The following is a 15,092-nucleotide window of genomic DNA, read 5'->3' as shown; positions in this document are numbered from 1 at the left end:
AAATATGAATGGCAGTTTTCACAGTGTTAGAAAAAGAATCCTAACACCCAGTTACCCCCTCCCCCACACCTCCCCTCCAGCAATCCACACTGATTATAATGAGCACTGGGTGTTATATGCAATTGATGAATCACCAAATTCTATGTCAGAAACTAATAATATACTATATGTTAATTAAATTGATTTTTTAAATTTAAAAAAAGAAAAAGAATCCTAAAATTTGTATGGAACTACAAAAGACCTTGACTAGCCAAAGCAATCTTGAAAATGAAAAGCAAAGCTGGTGGCATCACAATTCTGGACTTCAAGTTATATGACAAAGCTGTAGTGATCAAGACAGTATGGTTCTGGCACAAAAACAGACACATAGATCAATGGAACAGAATCAAGAGCCCAGAAATGGACCCTCAACTCTATGGTCAACTAATCTTCAACAAAGCAGGAAAGAATGTCCAACGGAAAAAAGAGAGTCTCTTCCACAAATGGTGTTGGGAAAATTGGATAGCCACATGCAGAAGAATTAAACTGGACCATTTCTTTACACCCACAAAAATAGATTCAAAATAGATGAAAGACCTCAATGTGAGACAGGAATCCAAATTCCTAGAGGAGAACTCAGGCAGAAACCTCTTTGACATTGGCCGTAGCAACTTCTGACTAGATATGCCTCTGGAGAAGGGGAAACAAAAGCAAAAATAAACTATTGGGACGTCATCAAGATAAAAGGCTTCTACACAGCATAGGAAACAATCAACAAAACTAAAGGCAACCTACAGAATGGGAGAAGATATTTGCAAATGACCTATCTGATAAGGGGTTTATATTCAAAATCTACAAGGAACTTATCAAACTCAACACACACAAAAAATAATCCAGTTAAGAAACAGGCAGAAATCATGAATAGCCATTTTTCAAAAAAAGACATGCAGGTGACTAACAGACAAATGAAAGATGTTCATCATCACTCATCATCAGGGAAATACAAATCAAAACCACAATGAGATAGCACCTCACATCTGTCAGAATGGCTAAAATTAATAACACAGGAAATAGTAGATGTCAACAAGGATGCAGGGAAAGGGGAACCCTCTTACACTGTTGGTGGGAGTGCAAACTGGTGCAGACACTCTGGAAAACAGTATGGAGGTTCCTCAAAATGTTCAAAATAGAAGTACCATATGACACAGCAATTGCACTGTCTTAGAGAAAGACAAATATCATATGATTTCACTCATATGTGGTATTTAAGAAACAAAACAGATAACCATTTGCAAAGGAGAAAAAAAGAGAGAAGGAAGCATGCCATAAAAGAATCTTAATGATAGAGAACAAACTGAGGGTTGATGGAGGGAGGTGGGTTGGGGATGGGTTAAATGGGTATTAAGGATGGCACTTGTTATGATGAGCCCTCAGTGTTATATGTAAGTGATGAATCACTAATGTTACTCCTAAGACCAATATTACACTATATGTTAACTAACTAGAATTTAAAAAAATTTTTTATTAACATATAATGTATTATTTGTTTCAGGGGTACAGGTCTGTGATTCATCAGTCTTACACAATTCACAGTGCTCACCATAGTACATACACTCCCCAATGTCCATCACCCAGCCACCCCATCCTTCCCACACCCTTCTACTCCAACAATCCTCAGATTGTTCCCTGAGATTGAGTCTCTTATGGTTTGTCTCCCTCTCTGGTTTCATCTTGTTTCATTTTCCCCTCCTTCCCCCTATGATCCTCTGTCTTGTTTCTCAAATTCCTCATATCAGTGAGATCATATGATACTTGTCTTTCTCTGATTGACTTATTCCGCTTAGCATAATACTCTCTAGTTCCATCCACATTGTTGCAAATGGCAAGATTTCATTTTTTTAATGGCGGCATAATATCCCACTGTATATATATACCATATCTTCTTTATCCATTCATCTGTTGATGGACATCTAGGCTCTTTCCATAATTCATTGCTGCTATAAACATTGGGGTTCATGTGCCCCTTCGAATCACTACATTTGTGTCTTTGGGGTAAATACCCAGTAGTGCAATTGCTGGGTCATAGGGTAGCTCTATTTTCAACTTTTTGAGGAACCTTCATACTGTTCTCCAGAGTGGCTGCACCAGCTTTCATTCCCACCAACAGTGGAGGAAGGTTCCTCTTTCTCTTCATCCTTGCCAACATCTGTCATGTCCTGACTTGTTAATTTTAGCCATTCTGACTGGTGTGTGGTGGTATCTCATTGAGGTTTTGATTTGGATTTCCCTGATGCCGAGTGATGTTGAGCACTTTTTCATGTGTCTATTGGCCATTTGGACGTCTTCTTTGCAGAAATGTCTGTTCATGTCTTCTGCCCATTTCTTGACTGGATTATTTGTTCTTTGAGTGTTGAGTTTGATAAATTCTTCATAGATTTTGGATACTAGCCCTTTATCTGATATGTCATTTGCAAATATCTTCTCCCATTCTGTCGGTTGTCTTCTGGTTTTGTTGACTGTTTCCTTTGCTGTGCAAACCTTTTTATCTTGATGAAGTCCCAATAGTTCATTTTTGCCCTTACTTCCCTTGCCTTTGGCGATGTTTCTAGGAAGAAGTTGCTGTGGCTGAGTCGAAAAGGTTGTTGCCTCTGTTCTTCTCTAGGATTTTGGTGGATTCCTGTCTCACATTTAGGTCTTTTATCTATTTTGATTTTATTTTTGTGGGTGTAAAGAAATGGTCCAGTTTAATTCTTCTGCATGTGACTGTCCAATTTTCCCAACACCATTTGTGGAAGAGACTCTCTTTTTTCCATTGGACATTCTTTCCTGCTTTGTTGAAGATTAGTTGACCATAGAGTTGAGGGTCCATTTCTGGGCTCTCGATTCTGTTCCATTGATCTATGTGTATTTTATAGTATTCTGAGTTCAGATCCTTTGCCTCTTTGGTTAGACTTATTCCTAGGTATCTTATGGTTTTTAATTTTTACCTGAACTTAGTGATTTTAACAATGAGGGAAGGATGGGGTGGCTGGGTGATGGACATTGGGGAGTGTATGTACAATGTTTATAAATGGGATTGACTCCTTAATTTCTCTTTCTTCTGTTTTGTTGTTGGTGTATAGAAATGCAACTTATTTCTGTGCATTGATTTTCTATCCTGCCACTTTACTGAATTCCTGTATGAGTTCTAGGAGTTTTGGGGTGGAGTACTTTGGGTTTTCCACATAAAGTATTATATCATCTGCAAAAAGTGAGTTTCACTTCTTTGCTGATTCAGATGCCTTTTATTTCTTTTTGTTGTCTGATTGCTGAGGCTAGGACTTCTAGTACTATGTTGAACAGCAGTGGTGATAGTGGACATCCCTGCCATGTTCCTGACCTTAGAGGAAAAGCCCTCAGTTTTCCCCATTGAGTATGATATTCGCTGTGGGTTTTTCATAGATGTCTTTTATGATATTAAGGTATGTACCTATCCCTACAATTTGAAGAGTTTTACTCAAGAAAGGATGTTGTATTTTGTTGAATGCTTTTTCTGCAGCTATTTAGAGGATCAAATGGTTCTTGTTCTTTCTTTTGTTAATGTATTAACTAACTAGAATTTAAATAAAAATTTGAAACAACAAAAAAGCGACCTATCTAGTAAGAAGTTGCTACAGTCAATGTCAAAGGGGTTAGTGCCTGTGTTCTCTAAGATTTTAATGCTTTCCTGCCTCATATCTAGGTCTTTCACACAAATTGAATTTATTTTGTGTATGGTATAAGAAAGTGGCCAGGTTTCATTCTTTTGCATGTTGCTGTCTGATTTTCCCAACACCATTTGTTGAAGAGACCATCTTTTTTCCATCTTTTTCATATTTGTTCTTCCAATCCATGAGCATGGAATTTTTTTTTTCCATTTCTTTGTATCTTCCTCAATTTCTTTCAGAAGTGTCTATAGTTTTCAGGGTACATATCTTTTACTTCCTTGGTTTATTCTTAGGTATCTTATTTTTTGTTTTTGGTGCAATTGCAAATGGGATCAATTCCTTGGTTTCTTTTCCTGCTGTTTCATTATTGGTGTATAGAAATGCAACAGATTTCTGTACATTGATTTTGCACCCTTTGACTTTATTAAATTCATGTATCAATTCTAGTAGGTTTGTGGCTTTCAGGTTTTCTATATAAAGTATCATGTCATCTGCTAATACTGAATCTTTTACTTCTTCTTTGCCAATTTGAATGCCTTTTATTTCTTTTTGTTGTCTGATTGCTGAGGCTATGACTTCCAGTACTATGTTACATTACAGTGGTGAAAGTGAATATCCATCTTGTTCCTGACCATAGAGGAAAAACTCTGTATTTCCCCATTGACAATTATATTAGTTGTGGGTCTTCCATTTATGGCCTTTATGATGTTGAGGTATGTCCAGGATTCCTACTTTGTTGAGGGCTTTTACAAGATTGGATGCTGTATTTTCTCAAATGCTGTTTCTGCATTTATTGAGAGGATCATAGGGCTCTTTTCCTTTCTTTTTTAATGTGTTTCACATTGATTGATTTGCAAATATTGAACCACCCTGGAACCCGGGAATAAATCCCTTTTAATCGTGGTGAATAATTTTTTTAAAGATTTTATTCATTTATTTATTTTGAGAGAGAGAGAGAGAGAGAGCAGGGGGACGAGGAGAGGGGAGGGAGAGGAAAAGGAAAGGGGAAAGAATCCCAAGCAGACTCCATGGTGAGTGCAGAGTCCAGCGTGGGGCTTGATCTCATGACTCTGAGATCATGACCTGAACCAAAACCAAGAATCAGATGCTTAACCAACTAAGCCCCCCAGGTGCGATGGTGAATAATTTGTTTAATGTACTGTTGGGTTTGATTTGCTAGTATCATGTTGAGATTTTTTGCATAGATGTTCATCAGAGATATTGTTCTATAATTCTCTTTTTTAGTGGGGTCTTAATTTTGGAATCAAGGTAATTCTGGCCTCATCGAATAAGTTTGTAAGTTTTCCTTCCATTTCTATGTCAGAAGAATAGATATTAATTCTTTAAAGTTTGGTAGAATTCCTCTGGGAAGCCATCCAGGCCTGTACTCTTATTTCTTGGGAGATTTTTTACTACTGATTTAATTTCTTTGCTAGTCATGGGTTTAATAAATTTTCTGAGTGTTGGTTTTATCTCCAACATTTATAATCTTATACACGAGTATAGAAGTAGACATATTCATCCCAATTATTATGTTTTTCTGCTGATGGTGGGACATGGATGAGGACTGTTAACATAAAAACAATGGTTTATCAGCCAGAGCCTGAAAATTCCCATAAATCGGTTGAAAGATTGAAGAAAAAAACAATTGTGGTTATTGTTATCTTGTTTTCTAAAAATAAGTTTCATATGGATTTACTTTTTCATTTTTTTAAAGATTTTATTTATTTATTTGTCAGAGAGAGAGAGAGAGAGAACAAGCCGGGGAGCAGGGAGCAGCAGGCAGAGGGAGAAGCAGCCTCCTGACTGAGCAAGGAGCCCAATGAGGGACTCAATCCCAGGACACTGGGATCATGAACTGAGCTGAAGGGAGACCCTTAACCAGCTGAGCCACCTAGGCATCCCTATTATTTCATTTCTTTCAATGGTCGATAAGTTCTAATAATTTGACACATTTGGAGCTCGCCTTAACTCTTTTTCTGTTATTGTTTCTTTTAGTAAGATGTTTCACAAGATAACCATCATTAAATTGATGAGATGTGTTAGTCTTGGTCATAAATACCTTCCAAGTAGACTTTCAAGCTTATAAAGTTTCACTCTAAGGTAATTAGATTTACTCATTTGAGTAACTTGAATATCCATATGTTTTCCTACTCAATGTATGACTGAACTACTTGATTTGATCCCAAGAAAATATTTTTAATTTTTACCTGAACTTAGTGATTTTAACAATGAGGGATTTTTTCATTCTTTGGTATTCAATCCAGTATGAGATATATATTTGAATATATAAACAAATAGGCTGATTTTCATGTATTGATGCTATAAGTTTCTAATGATGTTAGGCTGCTTTGGGGTTTCTGATATAAATATCATCACTAAAGGTCTCTGACAATGGAAAAGATAATGTAAGATGTGGTAATTTGCTTTGCCCATATATGTTAAGATGGAATCCATTGATAAAGAAACCTGTATATGGGTTTCCCAAGCTAATGAATACAATACATTCAATTCCATGTGCCCTAATATCTGATATCTAAATCCTGAGATTTATGTGGTTTTAAGAGTGTCAGTGCTTTATGAGTATTCATATACAATAAACCATGTCAGATGTTAGTGTTATGACTTTCTTGACTATATAGACAAAGGATGATCAATGAAATTCTCTTGACTCTACATGAAGACACTGGATTGCTTCTCCAAAGTCAAGTGACCTGTAAGTTTCATCCTCATTAATTTTTGTTAATCAATGAACTAAACTCTGAAATGAGGAGGGGTTTTTTTGAGTACTAACATTTTTTCTCATTTAATGAAAAATATGCATGACCCATAGGCACCAGAGAGAGGTAGTTCTCCCTTTAAAAACAGTTCTGGTTTTTTCCTCTTAGATAATGATATGGAAAAACATTCTGTGGCATGCTGTGACTGGAGCAATTGATATCACCCAAGGATCATGTAATAAGTACACGCTAAAGACTTGCTGGTAAGGTAATCAGGTCCAAGTTTGTGTATGCATGGGAAGTGTCATGGCTTTTGACAATGATGGGACCTTAAATTGTCTTGAAGAGAAATAACTTAAAAGTTATGCTCAATAGAATTAAACAGGCTAGAATTAAATGACAATTCTGGGACAGATAATAATAACTCTTATTTCCCTTCCAGGAGAATTTTTATCTTAAATTTGAGATAATAAAATTTCATGAATAACTTGTTTGCCCAACAGTATCTATGTACCTATAAATAAACAAACATCTCTTATTCCTTAAGCTTTGTTTCAGATATTTGCATTTTCTAAAACTATGGCATATTCAGATCTCATTTCTTAGCTCTTTTTATCTCATTTTTTGTTTCAGTAAGACTTGATTCCAAGAAATATAACATTCCATTATAAGAGATCAGTGGCTTCTTTTGACATACATATTTCATATAAACATTGAACTAGTGAAGATTTACACCTAAGGCAGTTTTACTCCCTCAGGAAAACTGAATATCAATATGTTTTTTTTTCTTCTTGATATGATCCTCTTGACAAAATATGTAATTTTTGTATGAACTTCAGATAATTGAATGTTGAACAATTGTTTTATTTTCTGTTACCTAGTCCAAAATGCAATATTCATTTAGGTGTAAATAAATGTCTAGAAAAAAATTTGCTCTATTATTATGGGATTCTAATGTTGCTTTTGGTTGCTCATAAAGTTTCCCATAACTGCAGTACTGTGCTAATAGAGGAGATTGTGAGATTCAGTAATGTGCTTTGCCTATTAAACTTAAATTGAATAATTTGATGACCAAATTGATACCTATAAAACTTAAATTGGATAATTTGATGACTAAACTTTATCTTATGGATATCATGTGACCCCATTGTTTTCAGAAAAATAAAAATATATGCTATAAATGATGACAGTTGTTCCTGATATGGACTTTGAAATGACTAAGTTCACCAATTCAGTCATCATGAGCTCTATAATGGGTTCTTCTCAGTGAGTGAATGACCTACTTGATGACATCTTCTTCAGAAATGTTTATTGTTTGCTGAAATTTCATTTAAATAATGGAACATTTTTACTCATGTTTACTCTATGGCATGACGTGATATTACAGGGTATCCAATGTCAAGAAAACTGTATGCTTTGTCTTAATGTTGATGAATCAATTATTTAGAGCCTTAGTAATGTGTCTTTGTGGTGGTATAAACCATCTCTCCACTAATAAATAGTATCTATAAGACATACACACACATATTTCTGATTTTGAACTACTATCTTACTTCTCTCTTCCTAGATAAGAACTATTGAGGAAGAGCACTCTTTGGCATGTTACACTGAGAGAAGTGCTACCATCCAAGTATAGTATAGTGAATCTAAGTGGTCTCCTGTCCCTTTTAAATTACAGTTTAAGGATGCCATTCTGGTATTTACAAGGCAAAGTGGATATATATGTGAAGAGTGTCTTGAGGAGATGTAATGTTGTAAAAACTATGCTCAGTAGTATTATGCTAAGGCCCAAAAGAAGTGCAACAAGGTGTAAGCAGTCATTAATTTTTTGTAAGCAGTCATTAAATTTTTCTGGGGTATTCTATTCAGGAATTTGTAGAAAGAAACCCTTTTGGGGAATCTTGTTTTATCCATCTTTATCTGTTTCTAAGAGAAGTTTTTAAAACATTTTTTGATTTTAGTGTCTTTATTCTTAATATTTATACATTGTTAGAGTTGATATCTTGGCTTATTTTTTCCTCAACATGGGCTTCAGAATATCCAACCAGCAAGAGATGGGCCATTCCATGGAAAAGATGTAAGTTCTACCCTTGGTGATTAAAAAATTGCAGATAGGTCATTTGACTAGTGGTCTGTCCTTTAAAATAATTAAATCCACTCATTCATGCAAAATGAGTAAATAATACCTATTCTTCCCAATGAGTGACTGGCTTGCTTAATGGGATCCTCATTAAAGACTTACTTTTAAATCCTAACTGTGTTTTAGAGATGAATAGTTTTGTAATTTATTACAGTCATCTCTTTAGTAAAATATTCATTTGCTATAAATGCAAAAATAAATGATGTATTTATACTATTCTATTTTTTGGTTGCTATGGTATTATGATGTTTGTGGATCATTCAGATACTAATCACAGCTGAAAGATTTTTGGCAATTATGGGAAATAGCTTGAGATTCATGTGCAGTTTGCCTTTGATTTGTGAAATTGAACACAATTACAGGTGGTCTAAAATCTTATTTCCATATTCTGAGTTTCATGTGGTTTTATTACATTTATTATAAAAGAATGTATATGCTATGTATGATGCCAGTTGTTACTGATATGGATCCCTGTATATTTAGTGAAGAGATGGTAATGAGAAGCTTTTGTTTCTGCCAGTAATAATGTAATAATATAATAATTATTTAATTTAATAATAATAATTTAATAATGTAATAATTTCTTCTCAGATTTTCAACATAAACCTATATTCTTGGTTCTTAACATATGTGGCTAATTATTGGTCCACAACTTAAGTTATGGGTCATATTTTGTGTGGCAAACGTATCAATCATATAAAAATTAAAGACCAAGCAGGGAGTGCCTGGGTGGCTCAGTCAGTTAAGCATCTGCTTTCAGTTCAGGTCAGGATCTCAGGGTCCTAGGATCAAGCCCCATATCAGGTTCCTCACTCAGCAGGGAGCCTGCTTCTCCCTCTCCCACTGAGCCTCCCCCTACCCCGCCCCCTGCACATGCTCTCTCTCACTCTCTCTCTCATGCATTCACTCTCTCAAATAAATAAATAAAATCTTTAAAAAAAAGAAAGACCAAGCAGAAGCCATACACACATAAAAGATGTAATTCTTCTTTTTAACTATAGTTCCACTCTTGTCCTCTTAGAGAAATACTATCAACAAGGAACACTCTTTGCCTTGTTGTCCATGGGGCAGTTTATACCACCCAAGTGTCCTGCATTTAATCCACTTTAGCACTAGTGTTTAAGGAAGCTATCTCTGGTAATCATATTAAGTCTAACTGTATGTATGCATACAAATGTGATGGCTTGGGTCAATAATGAGTTAATGTCTTGAACAGAAGTGAAAACACAAAAATCAAGCTCAGTTGGATTATGCTGAAGCCCAGCATAGGTGACAATCATGTGACAAGAAGTTTGGATTCCTTAGTTCCCTTTGTTAGGATTGTAATTTGGGGCCTCATTGAAATCTCTGTGTGAAGCTTCTTTGCACATTTCTATCTCTGCATTACTAAGTGAACCATAAATTCTGATTCTTTAGGTGTTAAATATCTATAATTCCTCTTTTTTGACATTTGGTATTGAGACCTTGGTTCTTCTTCCATTGAGTTTTTCAGTAAATCTTACTAGCTCTATCCTATTTATTACAAGTCAGTGGCTGCCTTTGCTAACTGAAAAATCCAAAGAGACTATTAGACTAGTGAAGACTCACTTCTATAACAATTAGACTTACTCATTCCGGAAACATGAACAGCATTATAGATCATTTTTCTCAATGATAAATTAACATATCTGATGCTATCCTCATTTAAAAAATCTTTACTTTTTACCTGAAATTGTTAATTGAATGCTGAAAATGTTACGATACATTGGAATTATGTTCAATCCACTATATTCAGTAGGGTTTAAATACACAAATAGACCAACAATTTTTTTCTATAATATTAGTACAGTATTTAAGAGCGCTGGATTATCCTTTTATCTCTGATTAACTTCTCATAACTTAAGGATCCTCATAATTAGGGTAAGAATGTAACTTTCAGTAATATATGTGCCCAGGTTGAAATTGGATAAAATAATGAATAACCTTGTACTTGATTTTCACATTGGGCCTTTTTGTAAGTCCTGCTGGTAAGAGATACACCAACCCATTATTTATAGATAACTGGCTGCCTTTGCTGAAAGACAAATTCCAAATAAATAATTGGAAGATTGAAAAATCACTTTTAAGACAAATAGGTTTACTCATTTAAACAAGGTGAGCATCATTATGTTTTTTTTTCTCAGTAAGTGGTTTACCTGCTTGCTGTGATCCTCACAAGAAAATTTATATTTTTAATCTGAATTTGATTTGATTGAAACCTGATAAATTTTGTGATTCATTGGTTCCCTAATCAATGTGCAAATCCATTTTGTTCTGAATACATAAGAAGACCATTTTCCCCTATAATCTCATTAAGAAATTGTAATGGTGTAAGGATATATTTAGCCATTGATGAACTTGTTATAACAGAAAGAGGCCAACAATTAGGGTGAGAATGTAAGATTCAGTAATATGCCTATCCCATGAAACATGAAATGGAATAAAGTGATGAGCAACCTGATACTTGCTTTTCATTTACTGAGTGCATGTTGTTCCATTTTTATCAAAATAATGAAAGAAAAGGCTGTGAATAATGCCAGTTATTACTAATAAGGCCTTCAAGTAGACTTGGTTTATGAACAAAATCAACATGAATTGCATTATAGGTTCTTTGTAATGGTGTGCCTGATAGACCTATTTGATGAGATTCTTAACGATAAAAGCTTAAATTTCTTTTTACAAAACTAGATTGATAAAATGTTGAGAAGTTTTGTGATTCATTCATATCATCTTTACAGTGTGATATTCTCTTTGTCCAAATACAGGAATAAGCATATTTATCCTTATTATATTATGTTCGAGTTGCTATGATTTTGTGATATTTGGGGTTACTTAGGACATTTATAACATAAAGAAAATAGGATTGTAGTCACCACCTTGAAATTCAGGTATATGCACTGCCTTTAATTTATTATGAATTGTCTGATATCCGATATCCATATCCTGAATTTCATATGGTTCATCAAGTGTACACACTTAAGGTTGATACCAGTTGTTATTGATATGGCTTCCTGGATATGTAGAGAAGAGGTAACTAATGGTAAGACCTTGTTTCTGCATGGAACCACCTGAGAGGTTCTCCAAAATATAAAACCTACATGTTTGCCTTTGTGGTGTTTGATGAATCAATGGTCTAGAGCTCATGTAATGGGTCATTTTTTGACAACTCGTGTCTCTCCATTAAGTTACAATATGCATGGATCATATAAAATGAGAAATTTAATTCTAATTTGAACTACAGTCCTATCTCTGTTCTCTTAGATAAGAACTACTGAATAAATACTCTTCTAGCCTACTGCCTCTAGAGAAACTTGACATCACCCAAGTTTCTCACATTGAATATGCCTAAACTTTAATCTGCTCTAATATGAAAGTTTAAGGTTGTGATCCTTGATGAGCCTTTTCAATTCCAAGGAGTATATGCATGGGGAATGCTATGAGTTTGGTCAATTATATGATTTCATATTACTTTGAGAAGACATAATAGACTATAAACCATGTTTATTAAAAGCCATGGACCATGATAGGTAACAATGGTTTTTGCTAAGATTGTGCTTTCTTTAGGTTTGTTCTGAGACAATTTTATTTTGGGTTTGAGATTGTCAAATCCTGGTGAGAAGTTTATTTTGGTAATCTATATTTATTCTCATTTAAGAGAATTTACTTTTAGAACAGTTGATCTGATTTTAGTGTTCTATAAATCTTAATTCTCCTGTTATTTTGAGGCTGATACTTTAGTTATTATTCTTCAAGTTGCATTTTGGAATGCTGAATATCATGAGATGCATCACCCCATGAAATAGATGTGAGTATCTGCCTTTGGTGACTGAGAAATTCCAAGTCAAGTATATGACCAGTGAACTTGGCCTTTAAAATAACTGGTTTTGGGGGAAAAATGAAAAAAAAAAAAGATGTCTCATTTGGTTGAGCATTTGACTCTTGACTTCAGCTCAGGTCATGATCTCAGGGTTGTGAGATTGAGCCCCAGCATCAGGCTCAGGGTAAGCAGGTAGTCTGTTGCTCTCCCTCTCCCTCTTCCCCTCCCCCCACTCCTGCTCACTCACTCTCTCTCTCTCAAATAAATAAATATTTTTAAAAGATAATTGCTTTCATCCATTCTGGCACATAAATATCATTAGTGTTCTCCTCAATTACTGAGTGGCCTACCTAATGGGATCCTTATAGCAGTCTCTTCACTCTACCAGAACTTTCTTTGATTTGATATTATGTTTTGTGATTCATTGGTATCACCCTGATGGTATGATATTTAGTGAAGTCTAAATGCAGTAGTGAAAAAATTCATGCTTATTATGTTATTGCAAAGTTATGATATTATGTATTATTGAAGACCTACTCATAACCAAATGACAGAAACAATTGTGGCCACGGGTTTGAGATTTATGTATATGTTTTACCCATGATACACGAAATTTAAATAAGTGAATGTGCAGTCTTATATCTGATTCCCAGTTCAAGAATTTATGTATTTAAATTATGCTCATTGCAAAGTAATGGGTATGCCCTGGAAGAAGCCAGTGCTTTCTGATATGGCTTGCTGAATATATAACCAAGGGATTATCAATGAGGTTTTCATTTCTGTATAAAACAACTCAACAGGTTCTTCAAGGAGAAGAAACTGGTATATTTTACCCTTATTGTGTTTGTTGAGTAAGTTATCTACAGCCTAATTAATGGTGCTTCTTGTATTAGCTATATCTCTCTTGTAGAAATAAAAGAATGTCATGCATACACTACATACATATGAGAGGTATTTTTCTAATCTTTAAGTACTGTCCTACTCCTATCACCTTAGGTAAAGAGTACTAAAGAAGAGGACCTTTTGGCCTGTTGTCCTTGGCTCACTTTTTCAATTCGGGCATCCTGAACTCAATGTGCCTGCCTATGGTCCACTTCTGCACTACGATTGAAGATTTCCATTCCTGGTAAGAGTTTTCAGGAACAAGGAGATGTATATTTGTGGGAATCCATATCTTGGGTAATGATAAAACCTAATCTTGTCTTCAGTAGATTCTTAACATCTGATCCTAAGTGGCAGACATTTTCCAAATATTTAGGCCTGATTTCTGAATTCTCTGCCATTATTGGAACTAATGTTTTGGTGGCTTTATTATTTTTTTTCATTATGCATTTCTGGGTGCCTGGTTTGTAGGAGATATCCTAGTCTATGATTTTATGTGGGTGACTGCTTGTGGTGGCTATAAATTTCTAAATAGACCACTGGACTAATGAAAACAGGGCTTGAAGATAGTTTTATTCCATCAAGAAACATGAATATCATAATGGGTTTTCCTCTCTTTAATGTGGTCTACATCACAAAATCCTTATGAGAAAATTTTCACTTTTTTTTCTGAATTTGCTTAAAATTGAAACTTGAGAAGTTTTGTGATTGTCTTGTGACATATTATTATAGCTTAAAATCATGTGTAGGCAAATTCATTCCTGTTATATCTCAGGATGGTTATAGTGTTGTGATATGTTTTGATCATTAATAAACTACTTACAACTAAAAGACCCAGGCATTTGTGGTCTCAAGTTTGAGATTCTGATATATGCTTTGCCTATGATATGTGATCTTGAATAAATTACATACAGTCTGATATCTGTTTCAATTTAAATCTGATATTTACATTAGTTCACTTCTTTCTTTATGAAGGATAGTACACATTTTGATTAATCATTATTGTTCTTGATATTTCATCCTTGAAGATATATCCAGAGAATTGTCAAATTCTGTCTGATTTGTTATATCCATGTTTGAGTCTTCAGTCTAAGTATGGTGGCATTTTTAGAGTAAGAATAAAGTTCCTTGTGTAGAAATTATGGAATAGTTCAAACGAGCAATACATATACGAGAAATGTAGTTCTCACTCTTGATGACTAATACTGTAAAAATGAGCACTTGGTGTTATACACAACTAATGAATCATTGAACACTACATCAAAAACTAATGATGTACTATATGTTGGCTAATTGAACTTAATAAAAAAATAAAATAGAAAAAAATTAATAATAATTTAAAAGTGATTTCTCAAGATCCCAGTAATTAATGCCCCAGTCTCCAGTTAACTTTGACACCAGGGTTCAAAGTCACCATATCTTGTGAAAGTTTTATGGCTGTATGTGTACATAGTTTGATATCTTGAATCAGTGAGAGCTTTTTTCTTTTTTCCAACTTTATTGAGGAATAATTGACAACTATAATTGTATATAAATAAGGTGTAGAACATGATGATTTCATATATTATACATCATGAAACCACTATTAGGATCCAGATAATTAACACATCCATCACCTCACATAGTTAACTCATGTGGGCATGTGGCTATGTGTGGGTGTGGGTGGTGATAATGCCTAAAATCTCTCAGCAAATTTTAAGTATACAATATTGTATTATTAAATATAGTCCCCATTCTGTATATTAGAACCTCAGAATTTATTCATCTTATAACTCAAAACTTGTACTCTTTTACATATATGCCCTGGACTCCCCTCACCAGCTCCTGGTAACCATGATTCTATTCTATAT

At 34.4% G+C, this 15,092-nt stretch overlaps 3 pseudogenes; all 3 read left to right on the top strand.

Moving 5' to 3' along the window:
- Positions 1–6,698: 6,698 nt before the first annotated feature.
- LOC113910706 lies at positions 6,699–6,774 on the top strand (annotated as a pseudogene).
- A 1,325-nt stretch (positions 6,775–8,099) lies between these two features.
- Positions 8,100–8,175, top strand: LOC113910707 (annotated as a pseudogene).
- Positions 8,176–9,711: 1,536 nt separating this feature from the next.
- LOC113910701 lies at positions 9,712–9,787 on the top strand (annotated as a pseudogene).
- The last annotated feature ends 5,305 nt before the right edge of the window (positions 9,788–15,092 follow it).

Source organism: Zalophus californianus, chromosome 6 (genome assembly GCF_009762305.2).
Source record: "Zalophus californianus isolate mZalCal1 chromosome 6, mZalCal1.pri.v2, whole genome shotgun sequence".
NCBI lineage: Eukaryota > Metazoa > Chordata > Mammalia > Carnivora > Otariidae > Zalophus > Zalophus californianus.
Note: the sequence above shows the minus strand (reverse complement) of the source record. Positions and strands in the feature narration are given on the sequence as shown.